The sequence below is a fragment of the Sapajus apella genome, unplaced genomic scaffold, assembly GCF_009761245.1.
Source record: "Sapajus apella isolate SASKATOON/1434 unplaced genomic scaffold, GSC_monkey_1.0 scaffold26, whole genome shotgun sequence".
NCBI lineage: Eukaryota > Metazoa > Chordata > Mammalia > Primates > Cebidae > Sapajus > Sapajus apella.
In genome coordinates, this window is record NW_022436966.1 from 20,620,167 (window position 1) to 20,636,426 (window position 16,260).

The window sequence follows — 16,260 nt, forward strand, 5'->3', positions numbered from 1 at the left end:
ACTTTTATCTATAGAGTGAAATTCGGATTTTAAAATACCAAGTAAATTACTGGTGGCTTAGTTACTTTTACGATGAATAACTTTTGGAGACAGTCCACTTCTTGTTTCCTTTGAAATAGTTTGTGACCCATGTGCTCACAAGGGCCTATACATTAAAATACTGACACATGCAATTCAACACTTGTTTATAACCTGTCACTTAGTGGAATGCAGTATTAGGTAAGAAACTTGCTAGATGGTAATATGTTGGTAGGAGAGAATGGTCAATTGTCTAAACAGAAAGATCTTTCAGGTTGGCTAGTACTTCATTGTTTTTACCATGTTCCAGATCTGGAATCATCCAATAGAACTTTCCGCATGATACAATCAATCTACTATTTGTTGTCTCAAAACGTGCACTAGTCAAATACTTGGAATTGGTTTGATATGACTACGGAGCTGCATTTAAAAACTGTTTAAATTAATTTAAATCAAACTTACCCACATATAATAGCCAGAGTGCCTAGCTAGTCATTAAGCTTGCAGCAACAAAAAACAAGTTTTGGTAGATTTTCCAACAGTATTTTTAAGGCTAGCCTGACTGCTGTCTGGTAATTTGGCAGTGTTCAAGCATCAGTAGAGAAAGAGAGATGACCAGGAAGCTTTCTCATTTTGTGGTCATGTAATCAAAGCTGAAGGTCTGTGGGGGCTGGGAAAGCCTGCCTTAGTCTAGCCTTTAAAGAAATCAGTTAAATAAGAAAGCTTACCCCTGATCAGCAAAGCAGGGTGTTGGGGAACCAAGCCTATCATGGTGTAACAAGTAAATTGACCCTACATGCAAAGCGACCCTTGGCAAGACAATATAACATATAATTGTGCTGTTAGAAAATGTAGGAAAAAGTTCAGCTCCCGTGCGTCAACTACAAAGAAAAGAGCTTTATGAGTCAAAGCCAGGATCATGATTGTTAAGTAGGTATAATGACTTGCTAATTTGCTCAGCATAGCCACATACCTTTGTTTATTTTCTAAGGAACTAAAAACGTACTTAGCAAGGCGAATTATTCATGACCAATATTACCTAATTTATTCTTTTCAGAGCTCCAGCCATAAGAACACTAAGCATTTTTTAAACTTTTGCTATAGCGAAAACTCCTATAAGTTCCTTATGTTTTATCCTCATATCAGAATAATAGCACATACGGTTATGATTTAAACTTTACAGAGAAATTAACAGAAAGAAAAAGAAAAAGGTGGTAGCTTCCTAAGTCAAACCTTAAGGAAGGGTTACAGGCAACATTTCAATCTAGGCTGTTTGCTTCCAGAGCTGCTGTTCTTAACTACTATTAAATTCCTCTTACATTATGATATAATTTTTATTTAATGTTTGCACTTCTTGGACAGTATCTGCTACAGTATACAATAAATCGTTCTTAAACCTGTCAAAGACTTAAAAGAATATGCTAAATGACATTTTAAAAATAGAATCCTACCAATTATACAAAATGGAAGCATTAAATAGGTTCTCCCTGCCACCACCCTTTTTTTCTTTTTTAAGAGCTGGGCTCTCACTCTGTTGCCCAGGCTGGAGTACAGTGGCAAGATCATAGCTCACTGCAGCCTTGAACTTCTGGGCTCAAGTGATCCTTCTGCCTCAGCCTCCCTAGTCACTCATTGGAATTTCAGGTGTGAGTCACTGTGCTTTGCTCTCATCTCCATATTTTAAAAACAAAATAATTGGCTTGGACAACATGAGCATTACCTATACCAAATGATAGTATCAGCCAATATATTCTACTGAGTAAAACCTATGTACCAGACCTAAGGTCCCTCATGTATTTTTTTTAAGCCAACAGCCAAATCTGTAAGGTATATTTTTCTGTTGAAAAAATTAGATCAGAGGAAAATTAAAGCTGTTTGCCCAAATCAAAAAGGCAGTTAGTGAAAAGAAAAGAGTCTTGATTCAGCTGCTACAAACTGGAGTCGAGCTTGTTGTTAGGCTAACCTGCCATATCTCACGATTGTGCAAATGAATGTGTAAATGTTGGGACATGTCTATTCCAAATACTCATTTTTGGCTGAATGTCTATTGAATTATTTAGGGTATCTTTGCATGTAGTCCTTTATCTTCTTCAAGATCCCTCTTTCCTACTACCTGCTTTCTAAAATACCGACTTCTCCGTGGAAACCCTTCATAGTTAGCCTATGTTCTCCTTCACTATAAATTTTCCCTTCTCTTACCTGACACTAACATCATAAATTTATAACATCTTTGCTCCTCTGAGATCTCAAATACTACATATTGGAAATCACATCTGATTAAAAACAATGAAGTTCACAGTTCAGTGTTTTGCCCAAGATCACACAGCTATTTATGAATAAAAGTTAGACTAAAATATATTCTTAGAATTCCCATACTAGTATTGTTTCTCATATAATATTTTACCTAAATATATCTTGTGTTTTTTAAAATATATCTTGTGGGTTTTTTTTTTTTTTTGGTCTGAGCATATTTTTAAATTAACAAATAAATTATAATTATCATTAGATTATGTTTTCTATTTCCTTCATTATTTCTAATCTTTGCTTTTAAATTCTCCCAAAAGAAAATATACTCTCAGTGTATAAAACTCAGGGTCCAGTGTTATAAGGTCATATGGTCTGCTTAGCATATAAAAGGACGGGAATCTTGACATAATTTTTAGTGTAGAATTTCACCGTGGAGATCAAAGACTTAGATTTATGACATTTTTGCAACTTAGATTGTTTTAAATAAATTGTAAGATATTTCACTGTTTTTTAAATCAAAAAGTTTTCATCCAGATAGAGAATTCAAAAAGTTTTTGTTAGATAACAGATTTCTCTTCCAGATCATGTTATACTAGTGGACTGAATCTGAATCTATACCCAAAATGATTTCAGGGAATAAATTATATCCCTAAGGCAGCAGTATGCAACACAGGCCTGTCAACTATGCTTTCACTGATTTTATCTCCCACTGATTGTTGAAATTTCAAAGGAAACAAACTGAAGGTCAATGCGTCTGTGATATAGTGGCCAGCGCTGGCAACAGTTTCTGTGAGGCTTGGATCTGCCACACGATGGTTACCTACATCACACCAACATACTTCCCTCACAGAGACACTACTTTCCTGGGTCCATAAATGATGCCTATTCATCCAAAAACTCAATTTGAATAACTTAACTAGACTGTGAGTGACTACAAGGGAGAATTAGCATAGAGTTTTCTTTTTAAAATTTTAATAGACATTAGAGCGGTCTTAACTTTGTAGCTAAATTTTATAAACTTTCCTAAAGGAATATATAGTTTTCGCCATAAATAAGATGAAAAGCTGATTGCTTTTCCTCATCTCACTGTTTATTTAGTCCTTAAATGTCATAACTCAAAATACCAAATCAGAGATTATTAAAAGTATGTATTTCAGCACATGCCAGTAGCTAATTATTTAAATAATCTCACAATCTAATATATGGTGAAAATTATATTCTTCTAGCATAGATTTTTAAAAACAAAGCAAAATTAGAAAAAGCAGAAAATTAGATGTGATTTTCTTAAATTCTCTCCACTCAAAAGAGACAATGCCGTATTGTCAGACACAACTATGTTCTGCATTTAGACTCATTCAGTTTTTTACATCAAAGTATCTTATTTCATAACAAAATTAACAAAAAAAAACCCTTTCAAACAAGTTAAAATACATTCACTGGATTTTCAATAGTTCTCTAAAAAGTCAGATTTCTTTCCATCTCCCTCTCTGCTTCCTTCTGTCTGTTGACCTCATTATTTCTGATTGGTATCTTAATGTAGGTGGAAATAAATACTAACAGCTCAATTCTTAAAAGCTTCATCACTAGAAAGAAAACAATTCTGTCTCCAGCTCAAATAAGACAATATTGAGAACGAACACAAACTGACCAACTACAGATAGTGGTTTGTTTCACAGAGGTGGACTAATCAGTGGCCAGAAGAAGGGTTCTGTGACTGACTGGCTTTAGTCATCAATAAATAGAATCTATTGAGTCATGAATAGATAGAATCTATTCAGTGAGTCCAAAGTGACAGCCAGGTAGGTGGACTCATGTAAAAAGATGAACATTTCCATTTGAATATTTGATAAAGGAAAGAAAAGAAAAATTGTCCCTGAGATGGCTGTGTTTTACTACAATCAGAGAAAAAGAACACAAATTCAACTTATATCCACAGTATTTTGTAAGAATGTAAAGTAACCGTCTTCTCCTTCCTGCTAGTTTGCTTTATTGTATCTATGAATATCCAACACATGGAGAGGATGCATTGCTTTTACTGAAGTGTGCTTATACGTCACAGTACACAACGATCTGATGTGGGTTTTAACTAAACCTATATATCAAATTAGACTGCCCAGTTGTGTGCTTTTGAACATCCAGCATATTGCTTTTCCCCATCTCACTGTTTAGAACTTAAAACTTCCCACCTCCAGCCTGTTTCATGTGCATTTTTAGAATGCCCCATGGATGTTCTTAACCAACTGCCACAGTAGTCTACATACAGAGAGCATAATTTAGCTTTCTTTCCTCCAGTGATCTGGAGGATTATTTTTACTCAAATCCATACAAAGCACCATTTTTCTTCTGCACAGTGGAAGAAAAGAATCAATAGAAAATCAAAATAAATTCATGATTTTGATTGTATTCTTTGCACTATTCCCACAGAGATCTAAGCAGCCCCAGGGAGGATATATTGAGCAAAGAAATCAATGAGCAGCAAGTGTTCAAAAAGAACTCTTAAACTGAGAAACTCTAATCTTAATTTTTTTCTGGACAGAAGCATGTCAACCAAAACTTTTTTGGTGTTAAAAGAAACAAATGTTCTCTTCTCTGGTCCTATATCCACCATGGTCTCCAATGTTCTACCGTTCCATGTGAAGTCTGAACAGACAAAAGTTAGTCAAGTGGTGGTCACTTAATTTCTCAGATAGGTTTTTGAAAACTGCAATTTTTTTTCTCACCAATGTCATAACTAAACAACGTCGAACCAAAGGATGTTATTCCATCCTTTCACTTAAAGTCTCAGTTTTCATGAACCTGTCAACAATGTAAAGTGAGAACTTTCTGTACTTTTAAAGCTGGAAGAATGAAGGTAAAAGCCTCACTACATTTGAAGAAAAATTCCATTGTCCACTTAGGTCATCCCTAGTGAAGTTCTCTAATCTCCAGCTGCTTGTTTTGACAAGTGAGGGCTACCCCTTAGGCTGTAGATGATGTTAGATTCCTCAATTGTGCCAAATTCTTTCATCTTGCTTTGGAACTGCTCCAGATGAAAGGCTGCATATGGAATGCAAAGAAAAAAATGCAACTCCACTGATACATTTTGATGACTTAGAAGGAAATTAAAAGTCCCTGAAATGAAGACAAGTTTGGTCATTTTGACCAAATCTACACAGTCTGAGTGACATAAAGAATTGTGATAATTTTTTGGATCATTTAAGCAAAAATGTTTTTCTTTTGCAGCTTTTACATTCTGTTTTTCAAAGACCATTTAATGACATGGGAAATACTGAATTTTTTGAAATGAAAAAAGAATAACATTAAAACTATTAGTGTGATTCCAATTTTCAGAGATATACACAAGCACAAATAAAGATGAGAAGAAAAATCCACCAACATATCACTGTTGTTACTGTTAGGTGACAAATTTAAGAATGATGTTAATTTTAATTTTGTAATTGCCTCTATCTTCCTAAATATCCAGTAGTATGACGGTTAAAAGCTTGGGCATGAAGTCTTAATTATGCAAGATGTAAGATCAATAAGTTCTAGATGTACAACATTATCCTTACAGTTCGCAAGACTAGATTGTATATTTAAAATTTGCTTAAGAGAGTAGTTCTCATGTTAAGTGTTCTTACCACAATAAAATAAAATTTATTAAACATAACCTAGACTATAGAGATAGAAAGACTGTTTGTCTGAATTCTAATTCAGCCTCTTACTAGTTAGATGATATTTAAGTTGCATTTCCCCCATTTTCAGAATAGCGGTATTACTAGAAACATCTCAATATCATGGCTGTGAGGAAATGAATTAGTGTATAAAGCACTTAATGTTACATAGTAAGCTTAGTAAATGTTAGCTATTTGAGTTGTAATTGTTGATTTAAAAAAAACGTTATTTTTCAAGTATTTTTTGTAATAAACATATATATCATCAAATCTAAAATAATGATGTCTTTAATCTCGAGGAAATTAGGCCATTTGATACTGATACACCTTACACTAAAATTAACTCCAGATGGATTGAAGACTTAAACATAAGACCTAACACCATAAAAACCCTAGAAGAAAATCTAGGCAAAACCATTCAGGACGTAGGTGTAGGCAAGGACTTCATGACCAAAACACCAAAAGCATTGACAACAAAAGCCAAAATAGACAAATGGGACCTAATCAAACTCCACAGCTTCTGCACAGCAAAAGAAACAGTCATTAGAGTGAATCGGCAACCAACAGAATGGGAAATAATTTTTGCAGTTTACCCATCTGACAAAGGGCTGATATCCAGAATTTACAAAGAACTAAAACAGATTTACAAGAAAAAAACTAACAAGCCCATTCAAAAGTGAGCAAAGGATATGAACAGATACTTTACAAAAGAAGACATACATGAGGCCAACAAACATATGAAAAAATGCTCATCATCACTGGTCATCAGAGAAATGCAAATCAAAACAACATTGAGATACCATCTCACGCCAGTTAGAATGGCGATCATTAAAAAATCATTAAAAAGCTCCAAGAATTCTGCGAAAAGCTCCAGTGAATGCCAGACTTCTCTTACTGTGAGAAAGAAACGTGTAGCTGGGGCCTTAGATTGACCTGGTGATAGAAAGATGTATTTTTTTAACCAATCACTATAAAAACAATTTGGAATGAAAGCCATATTTACAAGGAACAAAATGCCCTATATAGATGGTGTACACAGGTATCATTTGTTTCTGAAAGGAGAAAAACAAGACACTCACATTTCCAAAGGATATGTGTTAGCTTGACAATGTTTTATATAATGAATTCCAGATTTACAAGGCACAATGTCATAAAGATGAAAATACGAGAAGTTGGAGATAATCTGTGTTTTGGAACTGTGAATGATTCATACTAACACATATCTAACCTGAGCCAAGGCCTGAATGACTTATACCATTTTGAGTCTGAAAATGGCTGGGGAGAAAATATTAATTCTTTTAGGTAGATCATATTCCAAAGTATCACTTTTGCTATGTTTGGAATTCAATTCCTAATTCTTAAATAGGACTGTGGCAAAGAGTTGTATTTATTAACATTTTTCAAATCTTAAATGTTTTTTCCTGTGAAACATGTTCCTAATATTCTGAATTCCTTGTGGAAATGTGGCAAGAGAATTGGTGCTTTTAAATATCTTTGATTAAAGATTTAAGGTAATGATATTGATATAGCTCTGTTATTTTTTTCCTCATTATACACTGCTATTATATAATATTAACTACAGACGAATATTTATATGACATTGGATAAATGTCAGATAAATGCGAACAACAGAAAATGACTTGGTAATTCACTGTCTTGGTTAATTCCCTACTACGCTGCTGTTTAAACAGTTGCTATATTTTTTATGACGCAATAGAGACCGAATTGACCAGATGTGTTGTCTCACTCTACCCTCTCGTTGCTGGATTATTAGATACATGTTTGGAGCTGGGTAAAACTGTCCACCTATTTTGGTCAAAGTAATCTTTTCATTATTTTTTGTCTTTTAACATGCATTGTAATTTTTGTTGAAAGCTGGGCATGATGTACTGGTAAAAAGAACTTTGGCAAACAGGCCTTTAGTGATGTGGTGGTAAAATGAAAAGTGTTATCTAGACCTGGAGTGAGGCCTCACTCTGTGCCCCTGGGCTGGGACACTCCACAAAGTGCTTCTGAGTTTTTCTCCTGCTTAGGTGGGACAGGATGGTTAGAGCTGGCCAGAGTTGGGTATCCTTGTCTCACCTCACAGTGGGTTAGACTCTGCGATTACTCCAATAGGCTATGCTCTGGTAAAGTAATTTCTTTTGAGGGCAGGCCTTATTAAGAGCACAAGGTTCTGTACTAAACATGGCTCCATCTGCCCCTATCTGCCCTTTTCCTGCCAGAAACCGGTCAATTTTTCCCCCATCTTCAACTATAAGAACCTGGTAGAGCTCATGAAGGTAAAACTCACAAAAGTGTGGGTGTGCCTCACCCACTAGGACTGGTCCTTCCTGGTGTTTTTAACTTTCAGACTTGTCCACACTGAGCTTCTAGCAATTTGTCAGTTACAGTTACAAGGTTTTTCTTTCCCAGTACTGGGTTCCCACAGAGGTTTCTGCTCAAGGATTTCCACTCCAATCAGTTGAGATTCTTGCACTTGCCTTACTGTTTCCCCAATCTGGGCACAGCAGCTTGCCCCATGACCTCACTTCTCTCACCGATCTCAGAAGGGTTGTTTTTTCTGTTTGTTCAGTTTTTTTCCTGTTGCTAGGATAGATTGATGACCTCTAAGCTCCTTGCATACGGCACTGGAAACTAGAAGTCTATAATGGTTATTTTTAAAAATTGAAAAAATACATAGACATGTTAAGAGTCAAATGAGACTATAAGTCGTCTGGTAAAAACCAGCAATTCTCTCTTCCATCCTCCTGCCTCTGAACTCTCCAGATCTTCAATTCCCTGAGAAAACAATTTTTTTCTCTTTAAAATGTTTCTTCTTGATTTTAACTCCATTCTTCTGAATTATTCACCTAGAATAATCTTTTTAATTTTAAAATTTAGATACCTACTAAATTTGTAGTATTTAAGATACTATCTATTGGTTAAAGGAAAAGTACAGATTTAGCTCGCAGAGCTTTAATACTGCCACATTTTTAACTCCCACTCCCTACTCCTTAGGAGCCAATATAGTATAATCTAATTTGGTTCAAAGAATTATGTTTAGCCTATGGTAATTTTATATACATCTGAGCAAGCTATATAATGAGCTATGATTGTATTTTATTATTTTGGATTTTTTAAAATTTACTTTCTAAGCTTCTATTCAAATATTTGTTTTTCAAACTCCATGACAGAATTGTGCATGTGTCGTCAACATGAAAAAATATGGAATTTTTGTTATTTTATTGTGAGCAACATGTGTAGGCCCCTCTTTTCGGCTGCAAAGCAAGCTGATTTACATTATTTCTTGGCTAACACAATTGACATCATCTTGGATATTCTCTTGATCTATGCCATCCTCTTTGATTTACAAGTGTTCTTGGGTCTCTGTGTGCAATTGTTGCTCATTCCTCTGAACCATAGTGATCTTGAAATGTTCATTCACATTTAAAATGATGCATACAGAGATGACTAGAAGTTCTATTAATCCATGGGAGTTTGGCTTTGGAATGTCACACTTTATCAGCCTTTATAGTAATTATATAAAACTCAGCTGCTTTTTGGCTGACTACCAAATTTTAATCTGTTCTTCCCGCCTCCCTGGCTCTGGCAACCAGCATTCTGAGACACCTGGGAGTCTCACTATTTAGCATTTCTACATTAATGTAAATACTCTATTTCCAGTAAAGTAAATTCATTGCCTTTTTCACCTTTACCTTTCCAGTTTTTGATATTTTGGGGTTTCTTCTTCTAGTGGTTTACCTGACTTTTTTTTTTTTCTTTTTCTTCCTTCTTTTCTTTCCCTTTATTTCTAAATGTATTTTTTGGGACATCAAATGGTTAAAAATCCAAGGCAAATGGAAGTCATTAGTTGGCCTGAACATATCTCAGAGTAGAAATAATTTAGGTTGGTATGTTATTCAAAAACAACAGTATCAGTAAAAGATCTAAGAATTCCCTTTTGAAAAATAAAGTAACCTTTATTAATGTAGCAATTCAATTTTAGATTCCTAATTAACTTTAATTCTAAAAGTGGTGTAGTGCCTAAAGCTTAAGGATTAAAAATGCTATCATTGTGTATTTTTTAAAAAAACAATAATTAACTTTTAATTTATTGATGCATTTTTAAGACAGAGCTACTTTAACATCCAGAATATATTTAGAATCTTCTCAAAAAACAATATTTAATTATAAATAAATTAATGACAAATGTTTTATTTTAAATGTTGATGCTCAGTTTGTAACACTGAATATTTTCACTGAGTGATTTAAGAGGTTAACTTTATATTTTCACTTAGTTGGAATTTGAAATGTTTGATTACTTTTTTTAACAAAGAAAAAGTACATTTTATTTTCACTATTTTCGGGCTTATAAAATCCCAAATTTCAATGAAGATGCTATTATTATTACTTGACCCACTTCTTTAATAAAATTTCAGTGGTTCTCAGACTCAATCTTGACTCGGAAACTAAGATAATATTCCTCAGTTAGGAGGAAGTGCCATTAAAGTTTCTGATTGTAATTTTCCTTAGAAAAATTTCAGGAAAGAAACCTTTTTTGGTACTCATAGTCTCTTAGGATTGTGGGTTTCTGTCCATTCTTCCTTGGACCCAATTCCTTTTTGTGCCCAGTGGGTCTTTAATTTCAAAATATCTGGTGTCCATACCCTAGTACCCATCAGTGGTTGCCAATTTCTCCTTAGACGCTTTTTTTTCCCTTCTCCATTCCCCTCTCCTTGCCTTATTTTCATTGGTCATCGTCGGACTCCTCACCTTATTTGCTGATCCTATTCTTGTCCTCTCCAAATTAATTCTTAATGAAATCTTACTAAATTACTCTCTTAAGAAAAAAAGTTGCTTAATTTGTTCCCAATACATTCCATAAACTCCCCAGCACTACTTGAGATGTCTTTTTTCCATTATAGCTACACTGATGTTCCTATGATCCTTCCAAGCCTTACCCAAGCATTTAATGCCAATTTCTACTTCTTGTATAGGTTTCTGTTGTTCTTTACAGTTTAATCCATAATTGATATTCTCACTCTGAGCTATCAATAGAAAAATTTTTAGGTGATATCTAAAAAACTTACCCTTTCTCCCTTTTTCCCTCTCTCCTTCCTTCCTTCCCTCCTATTCCCTTCTTTTTCTTTCAAGCTTTTGTCTCTCTATCTTTACCATTCCAACTATCCTCATACCACACAGTATTATAATTATTATGTATTGGCAGTATTATTATATGCCATTGTCTGTTGATATTAATTTTCTCTGTCTTTCAGCTACTGAATTTCCTCAGTTTTGCCTAAACACTTGGTGTATTAGTTTGTTCTCGCCTTGCTCTCAAGGACTACCTGAGACTGGGTAATTTATAAAGAAAACAAGTTTAATTGGCTCACAGTTCTGAATGCTGTGCTGGAAGCATGGCTGGGGAGGCCTCAGAAAACTCACAATCATGATGGAAAGGGAAGCAGGCACGTCTTACATGGCTGAAACAGGAGGAAGCGAGAGCACAAGTAGGTGCTACACACTTTAAAACAGCCAGATCTTGTGAGAACTCACTATCACTAGAACAGCAAGGGGGAAGTCTACCCCATGATCCAATCACCTCACACCAGGCCTTTTCTCCAATATAGGGGATTATAATTCAACATGAAATTTGGCCAAAGACACAAATCCAAGCTTTATTGTTCTATCCCTGGCCCTCCCAAATCTCATGCCCTTCTCACATTGTGGAATACAATAATCCTTTCTCAATATTCCCTCAAGTGTTAACTCATTTCATCATTAACTCAAAAGTCCACAGTCCAAAGTCTCATCTGTGACAAGGCAAATGCCTTCTACCTATGAGCCTGTAAAATAAAAAACAACTTAGCTACTTCCAAGATACAACGGAGGTACAGCCATTGGCTAAATACTGTTGTTCTAAGAAGGGGAAGGTGGCCAAAACAAAAAGGCTCCAGGCCCTAGACCCCATGCAAGTTCAAAATCCAGCAGGGCAGTCATTAAATCTTAAAGCTTCATCATAATCTCTTTTGACTCCATGTCTCACATCAAGGCAACATTGACACAAGGGGTGGGCTCCCAAAGTATTGGGCAACTCTGCCTCTGTGCATATGCCAGGGTACAACCCCTGCAGCTGCTTTCACAAGCTGGCATTGAGTGCCTGTGGCTTTTTTAAGACCATGGTACAAGTTGTTGGTAGATCTACCATTCTGGGATCTGGAGGATGGTGACCACCTTCTCACAGCTCCAGGCAGTTCCCCAGTAGGGACTTTGTGTGGGGTGTCCATCCCCACATTTCCCCTCTGCACTGCCCTAATAGAGGTTCTCTATGAGGGTTTTGCCCCTGCAGTAGACATCTACCTAGATACAACTCATTTCCACACATCCTGTGAAACCTAAGTGGAGCCTCCCATGCCTCAACTCTTGCCTCTGTGTACCTGAAGGCTTAACACCATGTGTAAGCTGCCAATGCTTTACATTTGCACCTTCTGGACCAGCATCTTGAGATGCATCTGGATCCTTTTTAGCCATTGCTGGAGTTGAAGTGGCTGGGACACAGTAAGCACTGTCCCAAGGTTGTCTAGGGCAGAGGAGCCCTGGATCTAGGCCACCAAATTATTCTTTACACCCTAGGCCTCCAAACCTGTGATGGGAAGGGCTGACGTAAAGGTCTGTGACAGGCCTTCAAAGATTTTTCCCACTGTCTTGGCTATTAATGTTCAACTCTTTTTCATTAATACTTACATAAATTTCTGCAGCAGGCTTGAATACCTCTCTTGAAAAAGTTTGTTTTTTTTTTAATTTTTAAAATTTTTTTTATTTTCTTACTACTGCATAGCCAGGCTGCAGATTTTCTACCCTTTTTGCTCTGCCTCCCTTTTGAATATAAGTTCCAGTTTCAGGTCATTTATTTGCTCACTAATACGAGAAGAGCTGCTAGAAGCAGCCAGGCCATGTCATGAATGAACACTTTGCTGCTTAGACGTTTCATCCACCAGATACTCTAAATCATCACTCTCAAGCTCAAAGTTCTGCAGATCCACAGGCCAGGAGCACAATGCTTCCAACCTCTTTGCTAACACAAGACAATAGTGACCTTTGCTGTATTTCCCAATAAATTCCTCATCTCTATCTGAGACCTCTTTAGCCTGGACTTTATTGTTTATATCACCATGAGTATTTTGGTCACAACAATTTAGCAAGTATCTAGGAAATTCCAAACTTTCCATCATCTTTCTGTCTTCTTCCGCCCTCTCCACACCTTTCCAACATCTGCCTGTTACCCAGTTCCAAAGTTGCTTCCCCATTTTCAGGTGTCTTTATAGCAATGTATCATTCTTGGTACAAATTTTCTGTATTAGTTTGGACTCGTATTGCTGTAAAGAACACCTGTGACTGTGTAATTTATAAATAAAAGAGATTTAATTTCCAGTTCTGCAGGCAGTACAGGAAGCATGGCTGTGGAGGCCTCAGGAAACACAAATATAGCCAAAGGCAAAGCTGAAGCAGGCATGTCTTATATGCCTGGAACAGGAGGAAGAGAGAGGAGAAGGAGGTGCTACATGCTTTTAAACAACCAGATCTAATGAGAACTCATTCACTATTATGAGAATAGAAAGGCAAGGTCCACCCCTCATGATCCAGTCATCTCCTACCATGATCCTTCTTCAACACTGGTGATTACAAGTAAACATGAGAACTGGGCAGGGACAAAAATCTAAACCATATCACGTAGCCACCTTCATGTGGGCACTGACTAAGTTCCAACCACTTTGATATGTGAAAAAGTAACAGGTAAGATTTTTAGTTCACATCTTTGCACTCCACTTTTTTCTTCCCTCTTTAACTCAAAGTAGATTTTCATGATGAATTTTCAAAAAACATTGTTCAGTAGTAAAGATTTATCAGGATACATAGAGTCATCTAATAAGCACTTGCTACATACTTGCCATGGTTAAATCTTACTTGTATTAAATTCTCAAAGCTACCTGTGATATTGTTACTATGTTTTTTTTTTCAACTTTATATAAGAGGATAGTGGCTCCACAATAGTAGGTAGTTTTTCTAAGCTCATACACTTAGTAAGAGGAAGCAGTGGGATTTGAACTTGTTAACACTAGATTCAATACCGATACTCTTAACTACTTTTTTGCCTCCTCTGCCACATAGAATACATAAAATACTTGATTTTCTACTCTGTCTCTGAACTCTCTTCTGATTTTTCTTATTCAAGAGTTTTTCAAAGTTTCATTATATTCACTCTTCTTGCTCTATTCACTTTGTTAAAAATTACAATTATGCAAGTGTGTTACAATCTATATAATAATTAATTACTTAGTTTTGACCCAAAGTTCTTTGAGTCAGTATCTGAGAAAAATCTCAATTAGGATATTTTAAATGAATTTCATAATTAATAAAGAACACATTATTCCCTCCATTTCAAGCTGATTCTATTCCTTGTGTTCTCTATCTCAGTTTATGTCATTGAAATTCATCAACTATTCAACCACCACCCAACCTAGAGGGTGGCTCTGCCCCTTTAACTTGGCATGGCACCACTTACTACATGGCTGTCAGAGGGGGTGACCCCACCCTGAAGAACTGGACAGGGTCACCTGGGCCACCAAAACTACAGAGGCACACATGCCCTTTGAGGCCAACTCTGCCCCAAAGCCTGCAATGGGAGTGGCAGTTTTGATGATCTTTGAATTACCTGCAGTGTCATCATCTCATTTTCTTAAAGAATAGCATGTGTTTACAGCCAAATAACTTTGACATCCTGCCCTGTAGAATCTAAGAAGTCTGACAGCATCCCTTGATTTTTGTGTTATCTCCATCTTGTTTAGTTCAAATTGGCAATGTGTCTGCAGGGGTGGCTAATTATATCCATGGACAATACCCACATTTATCTTCTTATCATGTTTTTTTTTTTTAATTTCTGCATTCTCTGCAATATAGTCTGAGAATTTTTCAAATCCTTAAGTGCTTATTTTTTTTCCTTAACAATTTCTTCAACTCATTATTCTCTTATTGCATTTTACAACAAACAGTAGAGACCAAGCTGTTCCTTCAACACTTAGTAATTTCCTTAGCTAGCTAAATGTCCAGTTTCATCACTTGCAAGATTTACCTGCCACAAAACACTAGAACATGAGTACAAATCAGACAAGTTCTTTGTCACTTTATAATAAGGATAACCATCCCTCCCGTTTCCAGTACCATGTTCCTTATATCTGTCTGAGGCCTCAAAAGAATCACTTTTAATGTCTAGACTGCCTTTTAACAATCTTGAGATTCTGCCCATTACTTAGTTCCAAAGCTGCTTCCACTCATTCAGATAGCTTTCACAAGAGTCTAGAAAATGATTATTAATCAGAGTTCTCCAGAGAAACAGGCTATAAGGGATTAGCTTATATTATTACAGAGGCTCTAATATTCCACAGAATGCAGGCAGCAAGCTGGAGACCTAGGGGAATTGGTAGTATAGTTACAATCAGAGACATAAGTCCTGGAGATCAGGAAAGCTAATGGTTTAAGTTCTGGTTCAAGTACAAAGGCCTGAGAACTAGGAAAGCTGATGGTGTAAGATTCAGCCAATGGGCAGGAGAAGACTGATGTCTAGCTCAAGCAGTCAGTCTTGTAGAGAGAACAAATTCTTCTTCTCTCTTCCTTTTTGTTCTATTCAGACCTTCGGTGGATTGGATGATTCTCATCCACATTAGGCAGAGCAATCTGCTTTGCTCAGTCTAACAATTCAAATGCTCATCTAATCCAGAAACACTCTCACAGGTGCACTCAGAAATAGTGTTTAACAAATAACTAGCACCTGGTTACCCAGTAAGTTTACACATAAAATTAACCATCACAACATGGTAGCGTCTTTTGTGTGTTCTTGTATGTGTGTCTCCAAGAGCATCTACAGAAACACGTAGGACAGCAAATATTTGCTGAAACAACAACAAAAACAAAAACAGAAAAAACAAGAGGAAAAAATTGAAATCTTGCTTTGAAAAACATAATTAAGTGGAAACATTTTGCTTAGTTTACATAATTATGAATGGAATTTAAGGATTTCTTTTAATAATTAAAATAATTGAAATTCTCACTATCTGCTCTGAGCACCAGGTTCTGGTAATGGGTAATTAACTTGGCACAGATAATAAATAGGTTGATAACAAGACAGTGACCCAAGATGATGGAGGTGGGGAGAAAAAAAAAAAAAACAAGCATTTTCATGAGGTTCATGATTTCAGGACTTTATTAACTTCTATTCTAGGGAAGTTTTGATGTTTTATTGGATTAAAGATTGCTTAAATGAAGCAACCCATAAATTGTTGTTTTAATAGAGTCATAATAGAAA